The sequence below is a fragment of the Palaemon carinicauda genome, chromosome 7, assembly GCF_036898095.1.
Source record: "Palaemon carinicauda isolate YSFRI2023 chromosome 7, ASM3689809v2, whole genome shotgun sequence".
In the NCBI taxonomy this organism is placed as follows: Eukaryota; Metazoa; Arthropoda; class Malacostraca; order Decapoda; family Palaemonidae; genus Palaemon; species Palaemon carinicauda.
The window spans coordinates 20,753,696-20,767,144 of record NC_090731.1 but is presented as its reverse complement, the minus strand read 5'-3'; the positions used below and the strand labels follow the sequence as shown (position 1 = coordinate 20,767,144).

Below are 13,449 nucleotides of genomic sequence, written 5' to 3'. Positions count from 1 at the left end.
TAATAGCCTTTATGCTCAATGTAAGTTTGTTGTTGATTTTATAATGCAAATAAAATCACTGATAATAATATCAAAGTACAGAAATCTAATCTATTTTTTGTTTTTGTTTCAGGAAGCTTGAAGTTTTACTTGTGGATGAATCGCATCTCGAATGGACGTAAATCACCAATGAGTTTTCATAGCAATTTTCTTTTTATTACAAAGCTCGGAAAAGGACGTTGGCTCTTCAGCCTACGGTCTTTTGGGCTAAGTAAATTAGAAAATTGCTATGCGAAATTTTGGAGATTTGTCAACGGGGTGAGTTTTATCCACTCCCATAAGTAAATGAGACAGAAGCGCTTGGTGTTAGACCAAGATATAGACCGGTTGAGAGAACTCTACCAGACGAGAGAGAACTCGACGAGAGAGAACTCAACGAGACGAGAGAGAACTCGACGAGAGAGAACTCAACGAGACGAGAGAGAACTCAACGAGACGAGAGAGAACTCAACGAGACGAGAGAGAACTCAACGAGATGAGAGAGAACTCAACGAGACGAGAGAGAACTCAACGAGACGAGAGAGAACTCAACCAGACGAGACGAGAGAGAACTCAACCAGACGAGACGAGAGAGAACTCAACCAGACGAGACGAGAGAGAACTCAACCAGACGAGACGAGAGAGAACTCAACCAGACGAGACGAGAGAGAACTCAACCAGACGAGACGAGAGAGAAGAGAAGGACCTTTCTTCTGTTTATTAACCAAAAAGTACTTGTACTTTCTACAATACATAAGACGTTAGACGTTTTCTTCATGAAGCAAACATCTTTCTCTCATAATATATAATTTTAATAAAAAACTCTAGAATAATTTCCTTCTTTTATATTTTATTCCATTCAGCAGTTTTTGTTATACCTGAAGGTGCACAATCCACCATCTCGGCCTTTTCACAAGTCGAAATTATTGTTACACTATTTAAATAAGTCAACTGTTGGTCTCGGTGCATAATTCACCTCCGCTAACCTCTCTTGCAAGTTCTTCAGAAGGCAATTAATTCCAGCGCCAGTACATACTCAGTCTGAAAAGAATAATGAACGTTAGCAATTCTATATGTTTTGAAAGGTAATGTTACAAATAAACGAAAACTCTGGCTTGCTTTGTAAAGGTTTTAAAGATATTGCAGATGTTTCAAATTGAACTTTGTATGATTAATATTCACTGTTAGTCATATGAAAAATTTACAAAATAATTTAATATTTGGACTTTAGGCACTTCTTAAACATACTTTAGTTACAAAATTTTCTTTAATTAGATTTCACCATACTTAGGAGAAATATCACTTACAAAAACGATCTTACTAGATTAATCAATTTAAAAAGTTTAGAGTAATATCACTTACAAAAACGATCTTACTTGATTAATCAATTTAAAAAGTTTAGAGTAAAACTTGCCTTACTGCAATTTCTTGACTGAATATATATATATCCATTCTTGCCCATATCTAACAGACTTAACCAATCCGCTTTAATGTAGTATTAGATCATGCGATTTCCTGGTAGTCTAATTGCTTGCCTTCATTCTCTCATCTGTTAAAAGAAAACAAGGGAGGGAGGTTACTGATCGTTATAGTAAATAATTCACCATCAAACACTACTCTTATTCCCCTGAATCTAGTTCTTATTTTCCTAAATTTACTAAGCTATAATTTACCTTGCGTACAGAAATTTCAACTAGTATGGTTATGCTTTATATAACAGTGAATAACTACCTATTTACATAAACGGGATAATTTCTACACATTTGCCTATCGGAAATTAGTATTTTTTAATAAATATAAAAAAGTCTTACTAATCAAACATCATTAAGGCACTGGAACCTAAGATGACATTCTAAACATGGCTCCTCACATATTCACACTAAATATATAACTGGTTTCCAAATTTATTTGCAAGTTCTACATTTAGTATTAAATTTGTTTAAGTTTTTTCAAATATCTTTAACTACTAACGACGAGAAAGTTTGTATTCACTTACCAATACTAAAGTTTCTCATTTGCATCAGAAATGGCAGCAAATTGCTAATCAAAGTCATTCCACAATAGTTTTCTCTGGTAACAAAAACTGAGCTAGTCGTTTCGTACAAGCTTCTCTACCATTAAGGTCGTCTTAAAACCTGCCAAAGAAATTGAGCATTGAGGTATACTAATATCAAGCTAGTTCTTCAGTTAACTTTTAGTTGAAAAATGTTGATTTGAAAAACTAAATTTGCAATGAGGAATAATTCACATAGAACAATTTCCACATTTTATGTAGGTATATAACCATTAAAATTAAGTTGCTATCAACAGCCTGTCTAAATATCCTTATTTAATTTTAATTATCTTTCTATTCAACTTCCTTTCACACTTAAACTCAATTATTTGAATACCAAATAACTAAGAGTGATACTAAAAATCTCACCTCTATAGACAATAAAGCAGATTGAAAAGGATTATTAGTTCTATAAAATAAACTCAAAACAGTTTTCATTGGTGTGAAACACTAATGGAGATTCCAAAAGTTTAATCTGTAATCAAAATACAGCATATCTCAACATCCTCCTCACCAATTTAAGAAACTTTATACAAGCCATTAGCTAGAATCTGTTAGAGATTCTCATAGTATTTGCAATTAAATTGCCCCTAAAGCCATCACGAAGTCTAACTTCAATAAATTCAGCAGGAATCAAAATATATCTAGAAAATATCTCAAAAATGGTATAACCTCATGTGTTAAGATTAAGTCAAAAGATCATTTTATCGAGAATATTGAAAACAAACACTTCAGTTATGAATAACATGAAAAGAGTAAAAAGTTTCTAAAAACGCCGGAAATTCCAACGGATTCATGTAGAGATCAACAAAATTAGAACTGACAAGACTTTAAACAACTACAAAATCCTAAAAATCCTAAGCGTTATTTTATTTGTAGAAATAATTAGGATTAAAATCTAAAGTTTATCACTGATATCTAATTGGTGAAAAATTATTTTAAAGGTCAAAATCCCTACAAATTTAACAAGGTAAATTACGATGATTTGTACAAATATATTCCAGTACATCTAAAGGTTAAAATTTTGGATTAATTATTCCCGAGGGCTCCAACAAGGAAAAATAGCCAGAGTGAGTTAAGGAAGTAAGGAAAACTATGAAAATAAATATTGAAAAAGTTATGTAAGAACCGTAACAACATTAAAACCGATCTTCCATATATAACTGAAAAGAGACATGTCTGCCTGTTCAACAAAAAAATTTGCAGCAAGCTCTTACTTAAGTCATATTGATTCAACTACCCGATTAGGAACATCATTTAACAACTTGGTCACAGTTGAATGAAACTGAGTACTGTGTAGTATGGAGCTTCATGACTATTAGGAATTAAGTGCATACCTGGTACTGTATTACGAACAAGATAGCAATGATCGGAAAGATCTGCATGTGAAAAAACCATCTAGATCAATAGTACTTTAAGACGACCCTGATGTGACCTGTCGCGAGAACTGTGCAAGATAAAGTCCTTATAAATCTGGGAAACTTAGTGTAGAAAGGAAAACTTTGTTCAAAAGAAATGCCTAGAAATGCAGTCGGGAAAGGTCACGAAAACAGTTGGAACATTCATTACACTCTAGGATGAATCTGCAGTTGTGTAGGAACGTCAATCAAACTCAACCTAACCTGCAGCTGAAACTAACTAACCAAAATCAATATTCACAATAGTGTAACCAGAGCCCCGAGAAACCAATTGGGTCTCAGTAAAAAAAGAAAAAAAAAGACAAGAAAACTGAGCGCAAAACAAAAAACTAATTTTAGTACAGTACGATTAAGATAAAATGACCAGAAGACCGCAAAATGTAGAAGAAATAATTACAGCAGATAAGACAAGAATAAAACTCATTGCTTGAAGAAAACTGTATAAGAGAAATGTAGGAAGTAAGATATAGGAAAATTACAGCAAAAAATCAAATAGCAGTAATATGAAAAATGTCTACGGATATATTCTAATATTAAACACATACAGTAACTTGTAATGTAAACGAAGTAATTTTGCTACACTAGTCGTTTATTAATTTAATTTACAGTCTTTAGTATTTCTTGTATCTTGTAACTTCGTTCTTGACTACTATAAATTTGTTTTCCCGTTTCCGTTGTAACGTTCAGCCTGTTATCAAATCCTTTTTCTTCTAGTTTCAAACGAGATGTGTCAAATACACCTGGAAGAAATCAAAGCATGTAGTTTACATATTAAATCTTTGGACTAGTCCTTTCTTTGCCAGGAAAAAAGCCTACTCTATCTTGCTAGTATCAAACTGTTAATCTGTATTAAATATTAAATCAAAGTATCATTACATTTTGGGTCACAAATATTTCAATAAAAAATGGATTTTCACGAAAATCATATTAACAATTCATATCACCTTTCCATATAAGATTCTAGTTGCCCCAATACCCATTGAAAAACCGGAGTTTCAACAACTTCTTTTGCATGAAGTTGAACATCTGAACAATCTGAAAAAAGAAAATTCTATGTATTCACAATCGTACGAGCTATACACATTCAATCTTATAAGTTATGCACAATCTTGCAAATTATACATAAGTTCATAATCTTGTAAGTTGTACACAAGTTCACAATTTTAATCTTGAAAGTTAATACACAATAAAAATCTTAATCCTAGCTAATACAAAAGTTACATATCACAATCTTAATCTTAAAAATTAAACAATCCCAATCTTAAGTTACTCATTCACAATTTTAAGTTACTCATTCACAATCTTACAAGTTACAAGTTCACAATCTTACAAGTTACAAGTTCACAATCTATAAAATTGATAGTTATACGCATTCACAATCTTGCAAGTTATACACATTCACCATCTTGCAAGTTATGTAAGCACTTACAAAATTTTATCTTTTGCAGGAAGGGCATTCTTATAAGATAAATCTTTCAAGGGAGAGAACTATAAAGACTCAAATTTAAGAATAAACACCAAAGTAACTTATTTAATCTGTAATATACAATACCAAATGCAGCAGTTTCTAGTCCACTGCAATACAAAAGACTCAAGACATGTCCTTATTTATGTTTGGGGTTTGGCCATTTTTCATCACTACGCTGGCAAATGTGGATTGGTGATGGTGGGGAAACTAGTCTTAACGTTCATAGAAAACCAACCTAGTATGGGTGGCCCGTTACAGATTTTCTTATGGCAATACACAAACCCTTTCACCATCTTAAGTATCCCCACTCAAAGCCAATGATTATAAATTGTGCTGAAGTCTAAAGACAAAACCGCCGAAGGTAAAGGTTTCACCAAGTCAGTTGTTGTTCACCTTCAATCTTCATTTTTTATTTTCTATTGTAAACAGATTTCAGATGAATTTACATTCATCATCAAAACATCTGCCAGTCAAAAACTTTTTTATCCTAGAATTAAGCATTGTAACGCCATACACCATGTTCAAATAATGAAACTTCCAAGTCTATAAATGTATTAAATTAGCCTATTGTATGATTAATTATATTATTGATTACGCTTCCAGTCTCAGATTTCCTCATTACTGTCCCTCTGATTTCGAAATTGCATTAAATTGAAAAGTTATAATTAGAAAACAACTACTTTCACCAAGAATGACTTCTCCCACTTATAAATCATGTCAAATTCTAATTTCCAATTCATACGATACCCAAGTTTCATGTTTTAAGTTTAATTTTAACTGAAAATTTTCAAATTTTCATTAGCATAATAGTCATGTAACTAAAATGTCATGAGAAGCTTCATCCACTTACCAGTACTGAAGGTTTTTAATTTGTGGGTCAATTTCAAAGGAAATATTCTTCTAATCAATTTAATCCACTCCAGCTGGATGAAACCTTTAAGAACTTTTCTGGTACATCTGCATCGAGTTCATCGTCCCAGTTTCAGCACCTCTGTCAGTATGGTCACTGAAAATCTGGATAAGAAAATTCATTAGTGGGGAAATAATTGTCACCAAAAAGTATTTTAAAAAAGAATTCTGGGCAAACAAAAACTAGTAGCACCGGTACGTCCTTGCAAAAAACTGCTATCTAAATTTTTTTTGCATATTTTTTATAACAGAAACTTCAGGCATTTTCCAAAATAATGAGACCAACCTGACCCCTCTGACAAAAATTAAGGCTGTTAGCGCAATTTAAAATAAAATATATAATGCAAAACGTGCTTGAAAAAAAAAAAACGCCTGGGGGGTTAAGGGTTGGAAAGTACCAAATAGCGTTGGGGGTAAAAGGGTTAAAGTAATAATAGCATTCAAATACCAAATTTCTATTACATCTTGCGCCGAATATATTCCAGTATGTTTTTAAACAATCTCAATTTGCTTACCCACTTAAACTGCATGACTAAAACACCTGGTAAAAACACCAAACTATTTGTGTATGAAGCTGCCAAAATATTTCAAGACAAAATTTAAGCATTTGAATGTCAAAGTTATATTCTTAAACTTCACAAACTAATGACTCTGCATTAATTCCAATTCCATATCAATCACAAAATGTTAATGCACAATAACATCCCCACTAATCCGATGTGAAAGCTTCTATTCACCGTCAGTATCAAACTTTAAATACTAACTCCAGTAGCTATTGTGCGTCTAACTCCAGTAACTATGCTTCTGACAAGATCTTGTAAGGCAATCAAAATTTTTTTGTTAAGCAATTACTTCGGAAAGAAATCTTGAGAAATCTAAGTAAACATTGACACGAATGAGGACCAAAATTGACATAATCAAAATATATTTTGTAAAGAAAAAATAAATCAAAATTAACACGCACCTGAAACCTTGTTACTAAGGCAGATATTCATAGCTAAATATAAAATTGAAGAAATGTAGGTTATCGAAACTAACGTTTCATGGAAGAGCTTCAGAAATGTCTCCATGAGCATCAGAAATGTCTAACTAGAAAAGTGAAAGTTCCTTTTGTAGAAAAATCTTAAAATATATACTTTAATTTTTCAGCCAAATACATTAACTATACATTATCCTAATCGCTATCTTGTATTTTATGGACATCAGACCAGGATTATTTGGGCAAACAGCTCGTTTACGAGATCTTAGACCCCCTTACAAATAGGCAAGGAGGAGAGACTGCAGTGGGAAACCGGCTTTTTTTATTCAAGGGTTGAGAAAATACCAAAGAGTGATTTAAAGCAATAATAATGGTTAGAAATCTACAATAAACTAGGTAACTTAAAAGTGATAGTTCATAAAAGTGAAAGGACATTAAGTATAATTATGATTCACCTCGCCTAATCTGTTTTGGTCCACCCTGGCTCCATACTCACGCATATTTAACATTACATCACTGTTCCTCTACTTTGGCAAGTGAAACTATGTGCTTCTGCATGCAAGCCCCTTGGGCCATTACTTAGGTGATATTACTTTCAATTAAGCGACAATTTCTATATACTAAACGGATAGAATTTTCAACAACGTAAGCAATTACCTTAATAGAGGAAATTAAAAAAATTCGAAAGATTGTATTTCCTTCTTGTTGATATCTTCGGATGTGATTGTAATCATACTGGTACTTATGGGGAGGGTGGAAAAATGAGCAGCAGGGAACTTTTGCTTAAGTATTTGGAAACAATGATTACGTCGTACAAAAACAGAACAGGTGGACAAATCTTATATAATACACTTGCCTAGTAATTCCCACTCAATCTCCCTGAAGTAAACAATGAACAAAGAAATACTTAACATTTTAATAGACATGCGCAGGTTATGTCCCAGACCCCATTAAAACGAAATAAAAAGGCTAAATAAACCAGCATTTCCATTTCTTAGAGGATTCTAATCATGCTAGTAAAATACCATATTACAACCCTCAAGAGATGCAATGTACATTAACTTACACATTAAAAGGTAAGATTCGTATAAATTAGAATCCTTTTGGATAAAAACTAGCTAAAGCAACAAGATTGCTTACAAAAACCTACACAAATATGTAACCAACATCACTGAGCCTTCACAAATGTATAGCAAGAGCCTCTAGACCGGCACAGGTGTGTAACCAGAGTCCCTACACCTTCAAAAGTGTGTAACCAGAGTCCCTACACCTTCAAAAGTGTGTAACCAGAGTCCCTACACCTTCAAAAGTGTGTAACCAGAGTCCCTACACCTTCAAAAGTGTGTAACCAGTCTCTAAAACTTTACAAGTGTGTAACCAGTCTCTAAAACTTTACAAGTGTGTAACCAGTCTCTAAAACTTTACAAGTGTGTAACCAGTCTCTAAAACTTTACAAGTGTGTAACCAAATTCACCAAACCTTCACTAGCGTGAAACCAAATTCACCAAACCTTCACTAGCGTGAAACCAAATTCACCAAACCTTCACTAGCGTGAAACCAAATTCACCAAACCTTCACTAGCGTGAAACCAAATTCACTAAACCTTCACTAGCGTGAAACCAAATTCACTAAACCTTCACAAGTGGGAAACCAGATTCACTAAACCTTCACAAGTGGGAAACCAAATTCACTAAACCTTCATAAGTGTGGGAAACCAAATTCACTAAACCTTCATAAGTGTGGTAAACCTTCATAAGTGTGAACCAAATTCACTAATTCTTCACAAGTGTGAAACCAAAATCACTAAACCTTCACAAGTGTGAAACCAAAGTCACTAAACCTTCACAAGTGTGAAACCAAATTCACCAAACCTTCACAAGCGTGAAACCAAATTCACTAAACCTTCACAAGCGTGAAACCAAATTCCCTAGACCTTCACTAGCGTGAAACCAAATTCACTAGACCTTCACTAGCGTGAAACCAAATTCACTAGACCTTCACTAGCGTGAAACCAAATTCACTAAACCTTCACTAGCGTGAAACCAAATTCACTAAACCTTCACTAGCGTGAAACCAAATTCACTAAACCTTCATAAGTGGGAAACCAAATTCACTAAACCTTCATAAGTGGGAAACCAAATTCACTAAACCTTCACTAGCGTGCAACCAAATTCACTAAACCTTCACTAGCGTGAAACCAAATTCACTAAACCTTCACTAGCGTGAAACCAAATTCACTAAACCTTCACTAGCGTGAAACCAAATTCACTAAACCTTCACTAGCGTGAAACCAAATTCACTAAACCTTCATAAGTGGGAAACCAAATTCACTAAACCTTCACTAGCGTGAAACCAAATTCACTAAACCTCCACTAGCGTGAAACCAAATTCACTAAACCTCCACTAGCGTGAAACCAAATTCACTAAACCTCCACTAGCGTGAAACCAAATTCACTAAACCTCCACTAGCGTGAAACCAAATTCACTAAACCTTCACTAGCGTGAAACCAAATTCACTAAACCTCCACTAGCGTGAAACCAAATTCACTAAACCTCCACTAGCGTGAAACCAAATTCACTAAACCTCCACTAGCGTGAAACCAAATTCACTAAACCTTCACTAGCGTGAAACCAAATTCACTAAACCTTCACTAGCGTGAAACCAAATTCACTAAACCTTCATAAGTGGGAAACCAAATTCACTAAACCTTCATAAGTGGGAAACCAAATTCACTAAACCTTCATAAGTGGGAAACCAAATTCACTAAACCTTCATAAGTGTGGCAAACCTTCATAAGTGTGAAACCAAATTCACTAAACCTTCACTAGCGTGAAACCAAATTCACTAAACCTCCAGTAGCGTGAAACCAAATTCACTAAACCTTCACTAGCGTGAATCCAAATTCACTAAACCTTCATAAGTGGGAAACCAAATTCACTAAACCTTCACTAGCGTGCAACCAAATTCACTAAACCTTCACTAGCGTGAAACCAAATTCACTAAACCTTCACTAGCGTGAAACCAAATTCACTAAACCTTCACTAATGTGAAACCAAATTCACTAAACCTTCACTAATGTGAAACCAAATTCACTAAACCTTCACTAGCGTGAAACCAAATTCACTAAACCTTCACTAGCGTGAAACCAAATTCACTAAACCTTCATAAGTGGGAAACCAAATTCACTAAACCTTCACAAGTGGGAAACCAAATTCACTAAACCTTCACTGGCGTGCAACCAAATTCACTAAACCTTCACTAGCGTGAAACCAAATTCACTAAACCTCCAGTAGCGTGAAACCAAATTCACTAAACCTTCACTAGCGTGAATCCAAATTCACTAAACCTTCATAAGTGGGAAACCAGATTCACTAAACCTTCACTAGCGTGCAACCAAATTCACTAAACCTTCACTAGCGTGAAACCAAAATCACTAAACCTTCACAAGTGGGAAACCAAATTCACTAAACCTTCACAAGTGGGAAACCAAATTCACTAAACCTTCACAAGTGGGAAACCAAATTCACTAAACCTTCATAAGTGTGGTAAACCTTCATAAGTGTGAACCAAATTCACTAAATCTTCACAAGTGTGAAACCAAAATCACTAAACCTTTACAAGTGTGTAACTAGTCACTAAACCTTCACAATTGTGAAACCAAATTCACCAAACCTTCACAAGCGTGAAACCAAATTCACCAAACCTTCACAAGCGTGAAACCAAATTCATTAGACCTTCACTAGCATGAAACCAAATTCACTAGACCTTCACTAGCGTGAAACCAAATTCACTAAACCTTCATAAGTAGGAAACCAAATTCACTAAACCTTCATAAGTGGGAAACCAAATTCACTAAACCTTCATAAGTGGGAAACCAAATTCACTAAACCTTCACTAGCGTGAAACCAAATTCACTAAACCTCCACTAGCGTGAAACCAAATTCACTAAACCTCCACTAGCGTGAAACCAAATTCACTAAACCTCCACTAGCGTGAAACCAAATTCACTATACCTTCACTAGCGTGAAACCAAATTCACTAAACCTCCACTAGCGTGAAACCAAATTCACTAAACCTCCACTAGCGTGAAACCAAATTCACTAAACCTTCACTAGCGTGAAACCAAATTCACTAAACCTTCACTAGCGTGAAACCAAATTCACTAAACCTTCACTAGCGTGAAACCAAATTCACTAAACCTTCATAAGTGGGAAACCAAATTCACTAAACCTTCATAAGTGGGAAACCAAATTCACTAAACCTTCATAAGTGTGAAACCAAATTCACTAAACCTTCACTAGCGTGAAACCAAATTCACTAAACCTCCAGTAGCGTGAAACCAAATTCACTAAACCTTCACTAGCGTGAATCCAAATTCACTAAACCTTCATAAGTGGGAAACCAAATTCACTAAACTTTCACTAGCGTGAAACCAAATTCACTAAACCTTCACTAGCGTGAAACCAAATTCACTAAACCTTCACTAGTGGGAAACCAAATTCACTAAACCTTCATAAGTGGGAAACCAAATTCACTAAACCTTCATAAGTGTGAAACCAAATTCACTAAACCTTCACTAGCGTGAAACCAAATTCACTAAACCTTCACTAGCGTGAAACCAAATTCACTAAACCTCCAGTAGCGTGAAACCAAATTCACTAAACCTTCACTAGCGTGAATCCAAATTCACTAAACCTTCATAAGTGGGAAACCAAATTCACTAAACCTTCACTAGCGTGAAACCAAATTCACTAAACCTTCACTAGCGTGAAACCAAATTCACTAAACCTTCACTAGCGTGAAACCAAATTCACTAAACCTTCACTAGCGTGAAACCAAATTCACTAAACCTTCATAAGTGGGAAACCAAATTCACTAAACCTTCATAAGTGGGAAACCAAATTCACTAAACCTTCATAAGTGTGGCAAACCTTCATAAGTGTGAAACCAAATTCACTAAACCTTTACAAGTGTGAAACCAGTCACACTAAACCTTCACAAGTATGTAACTAGTCACACTAAACCTTCACAAGTGTGAAACCAATTCCCCGAACCTTGACAGGTTGTGAAACGACCCTCACTAACCTTCACATAACAATAAATCTTTATAAAGAGTACTTACATATAATATCTACGATTGACGTTCACTTCCTCAGCCCCAAGACATAAATGACCCCGAACACTCTGAAAGTTCAGAATGTAGAAACTTTGAAAATCAAGGAAGAAGAAATCCCTGTTCTGTCGTCCTTGGGAGACAGGTGGCTCCATCTGTAATTTGGTATTCATGACCATCATTGCTTCTGTAAATCCATTTTTATCTTTTATAAAATTGTCTATTAGAAGCCATTTTATTAATACTGGAGAACAGTTTTTATTAAAATCATAGCAAAAGTTCATCTCCAATTAAATTAATAACAAAGTTTCTGCTCCGCCAAGACAAAAGATTATCATATTTCAAATATTTTCAATATTCTTTGTGAATAGCAGGATAACACTAATTATATAGGTGAGAAAAAAATGATGGAAAATAAACACAAGGCACAAGTGAAGTGAATCACAATGCAAAATCTACTCTCTTATCCGGTACATTTTGTTATTTGCTTCAAAATGTATGGGATACAAGTATCATTTTAATAAATTACATATTAGTGTTGAACTTTCAATAAAAATGTTTTGCAATCAATTTTTTAGCATGGTCTCTAGTATTTTAAGAAGCAAGATGTGTTAGAATGTTTAGAATAAACATAATGTGTAAATGTTCTTTTATTAGTTAATTACCTTACATGAATAGGCCTACAACTGCGTTTACCTAAAACTTACCTTAATAAGCAACTTTTCTGAACAATGCTATTGCATAGTGTTTATACTTTTACATCGACATAATCTGAAAAGATTAGTTTGTGAGTCTTAGATGTGAGAGACAGCTAGCCAATCTAAAACTGAAGCTATCATAGTCTAGATTTGGTGAATTTACAGATAACTATATTCGTGTTTCCCTCACAGATTCACAAATTTTACTCTTACAGTAAATTTCTAAAACTCGATTAAATAAACACAAGAATACTACACGAAAAGCTAAGCAACGTTCTTAACGTCCTATAATTATAGGTGCAAATCTATTGTTGTTATATGGAATCTCTCTCTCTCTCTCTCTCTCTCTCTCTCTCTCTCTCTCTCTCTCTCTCTCTCTCTCTCTCTCTCTCTCTCACCATATACACACGCACGGTGATGTTGGCAGAATGAGAGGAGAGTGTTTTCATATATCTGTTTGTCTAGTACACAAGCTACTCTAGCACCGAATATTCTCAAGTGTTATAATTAGAAGTACCTATTAAGAATAATTTTAGCTGTGGAGGTATCTAATATGTTTGCTTAATAAATATTAATATGATACTGCAACTCGACTAATAATGTATCAATTATATAATTGAATACGAAGGTTATCGCATTAATGTACACTCTAGTTAGGTTACCCTTATAAGGAAATGCTCAGTTAGGAAAACGGACTCCTCAATACTTCAAAGAAAACGTAACTGCAGTTTTAAAGCATTAACTAATGTAAAATGACATTATTTAAGCGTTATCCAGATACTGTTCAGTCAT

General features: G+C 34.2%; 1 long non-coding RNA gene across 2 annotated transcripts; it reads right to left on the bottom strand.

The window, feature by feature from the left end:
- Positions 1–1,491: 1,491 nt before the first annotated feature.
- LOC137643518 (uncharacterized) lies at positions 1,492–12,009 on the bottom strand. Of its 2 annotated transcripts, none has more exons than XR_011044980.1 (6): positions 11,969–12,009; positions 5,808–5,971; positions 4,434–4,524; positions 4,035–4,229; positions 2,015–2,153; positions 1,492–1,567 (listed from the first exon to the last, which is right to left on the bottom strand). It is a non-coding gene; the product is annotated as an uncharacterized lncRNA (long non-coding RNA). The 2 variants fall into 2 exon arrangements; XR_011044981.1 differs by having other exon boundaries at positions 4,096–4,229.
- Positions 12,010–13,449: the final 1,440 nt, after the last annotated feature.